The sequence below is a fragment of the Schistocerca nitens genome, chromosome 2, assembly GCF_023898315.1.
Source record: "Schistocerca nitens isolate TAMUIC-IGC-003100 chromosome 2, iqSchNite1.1, whole genome shotgun sequence".
Lineage (NCBI taxonomy): Eukaryota > Metazoa > Arthropoda > Insecta > Orthoptera > Acrididae > Schistocerca > Schistocerca nitens.
Window position 1 is genome coordinate 367,680,372 of NC_064615.1, and position 9,314 is coordinate 367,689,685.

A 9,314-nucleotide genomic window follows, 5' to 3' on the forward strand; every position below is an offset into this window, starting at 1 on the left:
GATGCGTATGCAGAGACAATCAATGTCATATTCTAGATGGATAGGGCGTCATTTTACTGTCAAATACTGTTGCTCTCTTATTGCACCGGTATTTGGTAACTGAGAACGCCCCTAGCTCCATTATGGCTGGCAAAATTTACAACCCGGTTCTTCAGGGCTACTTCAGGTGCGCTTCCTACTGGCTATCCTGAGCTCGCGCTACTCGCCTTGTCACGGCTGTGTCAAAGTGTGAAGGTAACTAATAATGAGAAACTCTTAGCCACGCTCAGTCTTACGTCCCACCCATTGGTTGTTGCCGTCGCTAGTAAGATGAAGGTAGACTGTCGCACAATCAAGCTGAATCTCCACTCACGGTGCACATATTCCGCAAAGACAACCTTGTTTTCCGTTGCAAGAAAAATTACCGTCTGCCTTTCTACCGAATTCCACCTACGTACTTTACTGGTGCCGGATTCTTGTTATATCCACGTGATATAACAGGCGTCTTACTCTTCATTGAGGAGCTGCAACCGGGACTGAGTTCCACCTACTCTTCAGCACGGTCAAAATGGCAGGGCTCGTCCGGGATTTGAACCCGGGACCTCCTGCACCCAAAGCAGGAATCATACCCCTAGACCAACGAGCCACCTGCCCGCACCACTCAAGCTAATCACAAGTAGTGCATCTCCCAGGGAACACAAACTTTCACGTGAATTCGCAAGATAAGCGCTTTCTGCAGGCAGCACTCACCACTGATGAGAAGAATATTAAAGGCACCGAATAAAAAGCGAAATAACTTCATCGAACTCTGCTTATGAACAGCCGGCAGTGCCTCAGTTTCCGTATGTGGTTTCTCAGGGTTAAGAGAAGGCGAATGCACTAAACAAAATAACATCGGGAAAGCAAGCACCAACTCATAATGAAAATATTGAAGAATATATTGCAAGCAAAACTTCCAGAAGACGAATACTGAAGACGCCACAGACAAAAGAATTATTCTATGCAGCAACGATCATCTAGGAAGCGTGAATTGCATGTGCCGCTCCACCACACAACTTCTTTTGATACTGTTTTACTTATTCTAAATTTTCATTACCTGATCGTCTCTAGAATACTGTGTGATTATCACGTGGTTTCCTCCTTCCAACAGCGATAGTGGTAAGTAAATCGACTACAAAATCTTTCAAAGTAGGTCAGACACCAAAAAAAAAAAAAAAAAAAAAATCGGAGCTGCGTGTAGCTCATGTCATTCTGCTTCAAAGGTAATTCAGCGGCTGGGAGTAGTGGCGTACTCCTGTAATCCAAGCTTCCGGGAGGCCGTTGTGTGGGAGAGATCTGGAAACAACTACAGATTCGGCCGTTTCGCGAGCTCAGGAACGGCCGCGGTACCTTCATCGAGCTCTGCAGATCAACAGATGACGGTGTGGAAATTTCGGCAAGCGGTGGCTAAGGGTTAAGAGAAGCCGAACGCACTAAACACAAGAACGTCGGGAAACCGAAGCACGTAACTATAAGATTGCGGAATGCAGTGCAAAAGCAAAACTTCGAGAAGACCAACTCTGAAGCCATCGGCGCGCTAGGAGTTACTCCGCGCAGCAGCGATCATCTAGGAAGAGCGAGACGGGGGTGTCGCTCGACCACACAACAAATTTTTACTTAATCCAAATTTGCAATACCGGTTCGTCACTAGAATACTGCGCCTTGGTTCTTCCAAAAGCGATAGTAATAAGCACGTCGACTACAGCGTCATTTAGGGTAGTGAGTCAGACATGGAGAGGATAAAGGGCGGGTGGAATGTGCAACGACAGGGGGCATTGCAGGGCGGGCGCCGACTCCTTGCGCTGTGGCGCCGGCGGCGGCCTGGAGGGGCTGGGGCTGCTGGTGCCTCCATGTAGAGCTGCCGCCGAGCCCAGGCGCCGTGCCGCTAACGAAGCGATCGCCTTTGGTGACATCTTTTGCAATAACGACTGCGCGAATCGACGGTATCTCGTAAGGAAAGAAAGAGCAGCAGATGCTGCTGAGGACTCTCCCTCGAGCGTTTCCGATGACTTCTTGAGCTCTTATTCGACATGGCATTCAGGCAGTCAAGGGTGCTGTCGATTGTTTCACACGAATGCGAAATACCGGCATTGTGATTTTTACGCCACAATGGCGATCGTCCTACAAGTTGTATCACATGTGGAGGGCAGAGCGTAGCAGTTTCCGTGGTGTAGCGGTTATAACGTCTGCCTAACACGCACAAGGTCCCCGGTTCGATTGCGGGCGGAAACACGTTTTCGTCGCACTCAGCAAGACACTTGCTACGATCTCTACTGTGACCATTTAAATCAACTTCAAACGTTCCACCAGCAGGGTGCACATGGCTCAAATGAAACTGTTTCAGAACTGGTTGTCGGATTTAGCGCTGACTTGGAGGCCTGGAAATGCGCGAAACAGCCGCCGCCATGCGGTTTGTTAGCACACCGTTGTACAAAACGCAAGGGCTCGTCCGGGATTTGAACCCGGGACCTCCTGCACCCGAAGCAGGAATCATACCCCTAGACCAACGAGCCTGTTCGTTCCGAAAACACACTGCATGTGAATGACGCCACCGATGATGGTCTCACCATGTACGGCTGCAGCTCACCCAGCGTTCTCTCTGGCTGTCGCGGTTGGATTGTTTTCATCGACTTCTTGTACTATAGGAACCTCACGAATCGGAGGGAGCTCGTAGCCGATGCCCTTGCTAACACAGAAGAAAAACTGTTGCTACCACGAGTCTCCGGGTGGCACATCAGACGATCCGTCGTTTCCGTGGTGTAGCGGTTATCACGTCTGCTTTACACGCAGAAGGTCCCCGGTTCGATCCCGGGCGGGAACACAACAATTTTAATCCGCTTATCGGATTTCATTTCCGGGATGACCTCACGGATGCGTATGCAGAGACAATCAATGTCATATTCTAGATGGATAGGGCGTCATTTTACTGTCAAATACTGTTGCTCTCTTATTGCACCGGTATTTGGTAACTGAGAACGCCCCTAGCTCCATTATGGCTGGCAAAATTTACAACCCGGTTCTTCAGGGCTACTTCAGGTGCGCTTCCTACTGGCTATCCTGAGCTCGCGCTACTCGCCTTGTCACGGCTGTGTCAAAGTGTGAAGGTAACTAATAATGAGAAACTCTTAGCCACGCTCAGTCTTACGTCCCACCCATTGGTTGTTGCCGTCGCTAGTAAGATGAAGGTAGACTGTCGCACAATCAAGCTGAATCTCCACTCACGGTGCACATATTCCGCAAAGACAACCTTGTTTTCCGTTGCAAGAAAAATTACCGTCTGCCTTTCTACCGAATTCCACCTACGTACTTTACTGGTGCCGGATTCTTGTTATATCCACGTGATATAACAGGCGTCTTACTCTTCATTGAGGAGCTGCAACCGGGACTGAGTTCCACCTACTCTTCAGCACGGTCAAAATGGCAGGGCTCGTCCGGGATTTGAACCCGGGACCTCCTGCACCCAAAGCAGGAATCATACCCCTAGACCAACGAGCCACCTGCCCGCACCACTCAAGCTAATCACAAGTAGTGCATCTCCCAGGGAACACAAACTTTCACGTGAATTCGCAAGATAAGCGCTTTCTGCAGGCAGCACTCACCACTGATGAGAAGAATATTAAAGGCACCGAATAAAAAGCGAAATAACTTCATCGAACTCTGCTTATGAACAGCCGGCAGTGCCTCAGTTTCCGTATGTGGTTTCTCAGGGTTAAGAGAAGGCGAATGCACTAAACAAAATAACATCGGGAAAGCAAGCACCAACTCATAATGAAAATATTGAAGAATATATTGCAAGCAAAACTTCCAGAAGACGAATACTGAAGACGCCACAGACAAAAGAATTATTCTATGCAGCAACGATCATCTAGGAAGCGTGAATTGCATGTGCCGCTCCACCACACAACTTCTTTTGATACTGTTTTACTTATTCTAAATTTTCATTACCTGATCGTCTCTAGAATACTGTGTGATTATCACGTGGTTTCCTCCTTCCAACAGCGATAGTGGTAAGTAAATCGACTACAAAATCTTTCAAAGTAGGTCAGACACCAAAAAAAAAAAAAAAAAAAAATCGGAGCTGCGTGTAGCTCATGTCATTCTGCTTCAAAGGTAATTCAGCGGCTGGGAGTAGTGGCGTACTCCTGTAATCCAAGCTTCCGGGAGGCCGTTGTGTGGGAGAGATCTGGAAACAACTACAGATTCGGCCGTTTCGCGAGCTCAGGAACGGCCGCGGTACCTTCATCGAGCTCTGCAGATCAACAGATGACGGTGTGGAAATTTCGGCAAGCGGTGGCTAAGGGTTAAGAGAAGCCGAACGCACTAAACACAAGAACGTCGGGAAACCGAAGCACGTAACTATAAGATTGCGGAATGCAGTGCAAAAGCAAAACTTCGAGAAGACCAACTCTGAAGCCATCGGCGCGCTAGGAGTTACTCCGCGCAGCAGCGATCATCTAGGAAGAGCGAGACGGGGGTGTCGCTCGACCACACAACAAATTTTTACTTAATCCAAATTTGCAATACCGGTTCGTCACTAGAATACTGCGCCTTGGTTCTTCCAAAAGCGATAGTAATAAGCACGTCGACTACAGCGTCATTTAGGGTAGTGAGTCAGACATGGAGAGGATAAAGGGCGGGTGGAATGTGCAACGACAGGGGGCATTGCAGGGCGGGCGCCGACTCCTTGCGCTGTGGCGCCGGCGGCGGCCTGGAGGGGCTGGGGCTGCTGGTGCCTCCATGTAGAGCTGCCGCCGAGCCCAGGCGCCGTGCCGCTAACGAAGCGATCGCCTTTGGTGACATCTTTTGCAATAACGACTGCGCGAATCGACGGTATCTCGTAAGGAAAGAAAGAGCAGCAGATGCTGCTGAGGACTCTCCCTCGAGCGTTTCCGATGACTTCTTGAGCTCTTATTCGACATGGCATTCAGGCAGTCAAGGGTGCTGTCGATTGTTTCACACGAATGCGAAATACCGGCATTGTGATTTTTACGCCACAATGGCGATCGTCCTACAAGTTGTATCACATGTGGAGGGCAGAGCGTAGCAGTTTCCGTGGTGTAGCGGTTATAACGTCTGCCTAACACGCACAAGGTCCCCGGTTCGATTGCGGGCGGAAACACGTTTTCGTCGCACTCAGCAAGACACTTGCTACGATCTCTACTGTGACCATTTAAATCAACTTCAAACGTTCCACCAGCAGGGTGCACATGGCTCAAATGAAACTGTTTCAGAACTGGTTGTCGGATTTAGCGCTGACTTGGAGGCCTGGAAATGCGCGAAACAGCCGCCGCCATGCGGTTTGTTAGCACACCGTTGTACAAAACGCAAGGGCTCGTCCGGGATTTGAACCCGGGACCTCCTGCACCCGAAGCAGGAATCATACCCCTAGACCAACGAGCCTGTTCGTTCCGAAAACACACTGCATGTGAATGACGCCACCGATGATGGTCTCACCATGTACGGCTGCAGCTCACCCAGCGTTCTCTCTGGCTGTCGCGGTTGGATTGTTTTCATCGACTTCTTGTACTATAGGAACCTCACGAATCGGAGGGAGCTCGTAGCCGATGCCCTTGCTAACACAGAAGAAAAACTGTTGCTACCACGAGTCTCCGGGTGGCACATCAGACGATCCGTCGTTTCCGTGGTGTAGCGGTTATCACGTCTGCTTTACACGCAGAAGGTCCCCGGTTCGATCCCGGGCGGGAACACAACAATTTTAATCCGCTTATCGGATTTCATTTCCGGGATGACCTCACGGATGCGTATGCAGAGACAATCAATGTCATATTCTAGATGGATAGGGCGTCATTTTACTGTCAAATACTGTTGCTCTCTTATTGCACCGGTATTTGGTAACTGAGAACGCCCCTAGCTCCATTATGGCTGGCAAAATTTACAACCCGGTTCTTCAGGGCTACTTCAGGTGCGCTTCCTACTGGCTATCCTGAGCTCGCGCTACTCGCCTTGTCACGGCTGTGTCAAAGTGTGAAGGTAACTAATAATGAGAAACTCTTAGCCACGCTCAGTCTTACGTCCCACCCATTGGTTGTTGCCGTCGCTAGTAAGATGAAGGTAGACTGTCGCACAATCAAGCTGAATCTCCACTCACGGTGCACATATTCCGCAAAGACAACCTTGTTTTCCGTTGCAAGAAAAATTACCGTCTGCCTTTCTACCGAATTCCACCTACGTACTTTACTGGTGCCGGATTCTTGTTATATCCACGTGATATAACAGGCGTCTTACTCTTCATTGAGGAGCTGCAACCGGGACTGAGTTCCACCTACTCTTCAGCACGGTCAAAATGGCAGGGCTCGTCCGGGATTTGAACCCGGGACCTCCTGCACCCAAAGCAGGAATCATACCCCTAGACCAACGAGCCACCTGCCCGCACCACTCAAGCTAATCACAAGTAGTGCATCTCCCAGGGAACACAAACTTTCACGTGAATTCGCAAGATAAGCGCTTTCTGCAGGCAGCACTCACCACTGATGAGAAGAATATTAAAGGCACCGAATAAAAAGCGAAATAACTTCATCGAACTCTGCTTATGAACAGCCGGCAGTGCCTCAGTTTCCGTATGTGGTTTCTCAGGGTTAAGAGAAGGCGAATGCACTAAACAAAATAACATCGGGAAAGCAAGCACCAACTCATAATGAAAATATTGAAGAATATATTGCAAGCAAAACTTCCAGAAGACGAATACTGAAGACGCCACAGACAAAAGAATTATTCTATGCAGCAACGATCATCTAGGAAGCGTGAATTGCATGTGCCGCTCCACCACACAACTTCTTTTGATACTGTTTTACTTATTCTAAATTTTCATTACCTGATCGTCTCTAGAATACTGTGTGATTATCACGTGGTTTCCTCCTTCCAACAGCGATAGTGGTAAGTAAATCGACTACAAAATCTTTCAAAGTAGGTCAGACACCAAAAAAAAAAAAAAAAAAAAAAATCGGAGCTGCGTGTAGCTCATGTCATTCTGCTTCAAAGGTAATTCAGCGGCTGGGAGTAGTGGCGTACTCCTGTAATCCAAGCTTCCGGGAGGCCGTTGTGTGGGAGAGATCTGGAAACAACTACAGATTCGGCCGTTTCGCGAGCTCAGGAACGGCCGCGGTACCTTCATCGAGCTCTGCAGATCAACAGATGACGGTGTGGAAATTTCGGCAAGCGGTGGCTAAGGGTTAAGAGAAGCCGAACGCACTAAACACAAGAACGTCGGGAAACCGAAGCACGTAACTATAAGATTGCGGAATGCAGTGCAAAAGCAAAACTTCGAGAAGACCAACTCTGAAGCCATCGGCGCGCTAGGAGTTACTCCGCGCAGCAGCGATCATCTAGGAAGAGCGAGACGGGGGTGTCGCTCGACCACACAACAAATTTTTACTTAATCCAAATTTGCAATACCGGTTCGTCACTAGAATACTGCGCCTTGGTTCTTCCAAAAGCGATAGTAATAAGCACGTCGACTACAGCGTCATTTAGGGTAGTGAGTCAGACATGGAGAGGATAAAGGGCGGGTGGAATGTGCAACGACAGGGGGCATTGCAGGGCGGGCGCCGACTCCTTGCGCTGTGGCGCCGGCGGCGGCCTGGAGGGGCTGGGGCTGCTGGTGCCTCCATGTAGAGCTGCCGCCGAGCCCAGGCGCCGTGCCGCTAACGAAGCGATCGCCTTTGGTGACATCTTTTGCAATAACGACTGCGCGAATCGACGGTATCTCGTAAGGAAAGAAAGAGCAGCAGATGCTGCTGAGGACTCTCCCTCGAGCGTTTCCGATGACTTCTTGAGCTCTTATTCGACATGGCATTCAGGCAGTCAAGGGTGCTGTCGATTGTTTCACACGAATGCGAAATACCGGCATTGTGATTTTTACGCCACAATGGCGATCGTCCTACAAGTTGTATCACATGTGGAGGGCAGAGCGTAGCAGTTTCCGTGGTGTAGCGGTTATAACGTCTGCCTAACACGCACAAGGTCCCCGGTTCGATTGCGGGCGGAAACACGTTTTCGTCGCACTCAGCAAGACACTTGCTACGATCTCTACTGTGACCATTTAAATCAACTTCAAACGTTCCACCAGCAGGGTGCACATGGCTCAAATGAAACTGTTTCAGAACTGGTTGTCGGATTTAGCGCTGACTTGGAGGCCTGGAAATGCGCGAAACAGCCGCCGCCATGCGGTTTGTTAGCACAAAACGCAAGGGCTCGTCCGGGATTTGAACCCGGGACCTCCTGCACCCGAAGCAGGAATCATACCCCTAGACCAACGAGCCTGTTCGTTCCGAAAACACACTGCATGTGAATGACGCCACCGATGATGGTCTCACCATGTACGGCTGCAGCTCACCCAGCGTTCTCTCTGGCTGTCGCGGTTGGATTGTTTTCATCGACTTCTTGTACTATAGGAACCTCACGAATCGGAGGGAGCTCGTAGCCGATGCCCTTGCTAACACAGAAGAAAAACTGTTGCTACCACGAGTCTCCGGGTGGCACATCAGACGATCCGTCGTTTCCGTGGTGTAGCGGTTATCACGTCTGCTTTACACGCAGAAGGTCCCCGGTTCGATCCCGGGCGGGAACACAACAATTTTAATCCGCTTATCGGATTTCATTTCCGGGATGACCTCACGGATGCGTATGCAGAGACAATCAATGTCATATTCTAGATGGATAGGGCGTCATTTTACTGTCAAATACTGTTGCTCTCTTATTGCACCGGTATTTGGTAACTGAGAACGCCCCTAGCTCCATTATGGCTGGCAAAATTTACAACCCGGTTCTTCAGGGCTACTTCAGGTGCGCTTCCTACTGGCTATCCTGAGCTCGCGCTACTCGCCTTGTCACGGCTGTGTCAAAGTGTGAAGGTAACTAATAATGAGAAACTCTTAGCCACGCTCAGTCTTACGTCCCACCCATTGGTTGTTGCCGTCGCTAGTAAGATGAAGGTAGACTGTCGCACAATCAAGCTGAATCTCCACTCACGGTGCACATATTCCGCAAAGACAACCTTGTTTTCCGTTGCAAGAAAAATTACCGTCTGCCTTTCTACCGAATTCCACCTACGTACTTTACTGGTGCCGGATTCTTGTTATATCCACGTGATATAACAGGCGTCTTACTCTTCATTGAGGAGCTGCAACCGGGACTGAGTTCCACCTACTCTTCAGCACGGTCAAAATGGCAGGGCTCGTCCGGGATTTGAACCCGGGACCTCCTGCACCCAAAGCAGGAATCATACCCCTAGACCAACGAGCCACCTGCCCGCACCACTCAAGCTAATCACAAGTAGT

General features: G+C 49.6%; 10 non-coding genes across 10 annotated transcripts; 3 read left to right on the top strand and 7 right to left on the bottom strand.

Moving 5' to 3' along the window:
- Nucleotides 1-553: 553 nt before the first annotated feature.
- Nucleotides 554-625, bottom strand: Trnap-ugg (transfer RNA proline (anticodon UGG)). The gene has a single exon. It is a non-coding gene; the product is annotated as a tRNA-Pro (tRNA).
- Nucleotides 626-2,459: 1,834 nt separating this feature from the next.
- On the bottom strand, nt 2,460-2,531 carry Trnap-cgg (transfer RNA proline (anticodon CGG)). The gene has a single exon. It is a non-coding gene; the product is annotated as a tRNA-Pro (tRNA).
- A 235-nt stretch (nt 2,532-2,766) lies between these two features.
- Trnav-uac (transfer RNA valine (anticodon UAC)) lies at nt 2,767-2,839 on the top strand. Its single transcript has one exon. It is a non-coding gene; the product is annotated as a tRNA-Val (tRNA).
- Nucleotides 2,840-3,441: 602 nt separating this feature from the next.
- Nucleotides 3,442-3,513, bottom strand: Trnap-ugg (transfer RNA proline (anticodon UGG)). Its single transcript has one exon. It is a non-coding gene; the product is annotated as a tRNA-Pro (tRNA).
- Nucleotides 3,514-5,346: 1,833 nt separating this feature from the next.
- Trnap-cgg (transfer RNA proline (anticodon CGG)) lies at nt 5,347-5,418 on the bottom strand. The gene has a single exon. It is a non-coding gene; the product is annotated as a tRNA-Pro (tRNA).
- A 235-nt stretch (nt 5,419-5,653) lies between these two features.
- Nucleotides 5,654-5,726, top strand: Trnav-uac (transfer RNA valine (anticodon UAC)). The gene has a single exon. It is a non-coding gene; the product is annotated as a tRNA-Val (tRNA).
- Nucleotides 5,727-6,328: 602 nt separating this feature from the next.
- Nucleotides 6,329-6,400, bottom strand: Trnap-ugg (transfer RNA proline (anticodon UGG)). Its single transcript has one exon. It is a non-coding gene; the product is annotated as a tRNA-Pro (tRNA).
- A 1,825-nt stretch (nt 6,401-8,225) lies between these two features.
- On the bottom strand, nt 8,226-8,297 carry Trnap-cgg (transfer RNA proline (anticodon CGG)). Its single transcript has one exon. It is a non-coding gene; the product is annotated as a tRNA-Pro (tRNA).
- Nucleotides 8,298-8,532: 235 nt separating this feature from the next.
- Nucleotides 8,533-8,605, top strand: Trnav-uac (transfer RNA valine (anticodon UAC)). The gene has a single exon. It is a non-coding gene; the product is annotated as a tRNA-Val (tRNA).
- A 602-nt stretch (nt 8,606-9,207) lies between these two features.
- Trnap-ugg (transfer RNA proline (anticodon UGG)) lies at nt 9,208-9,279 on the bottom strand. Its single transcript has one exon. It is a non-coding gene; the product is annotated as a tRNA-Pro (tRNA).
- Between the last annotated feature and the right edge of the window lie 35 nt (nt 9,280-9,314).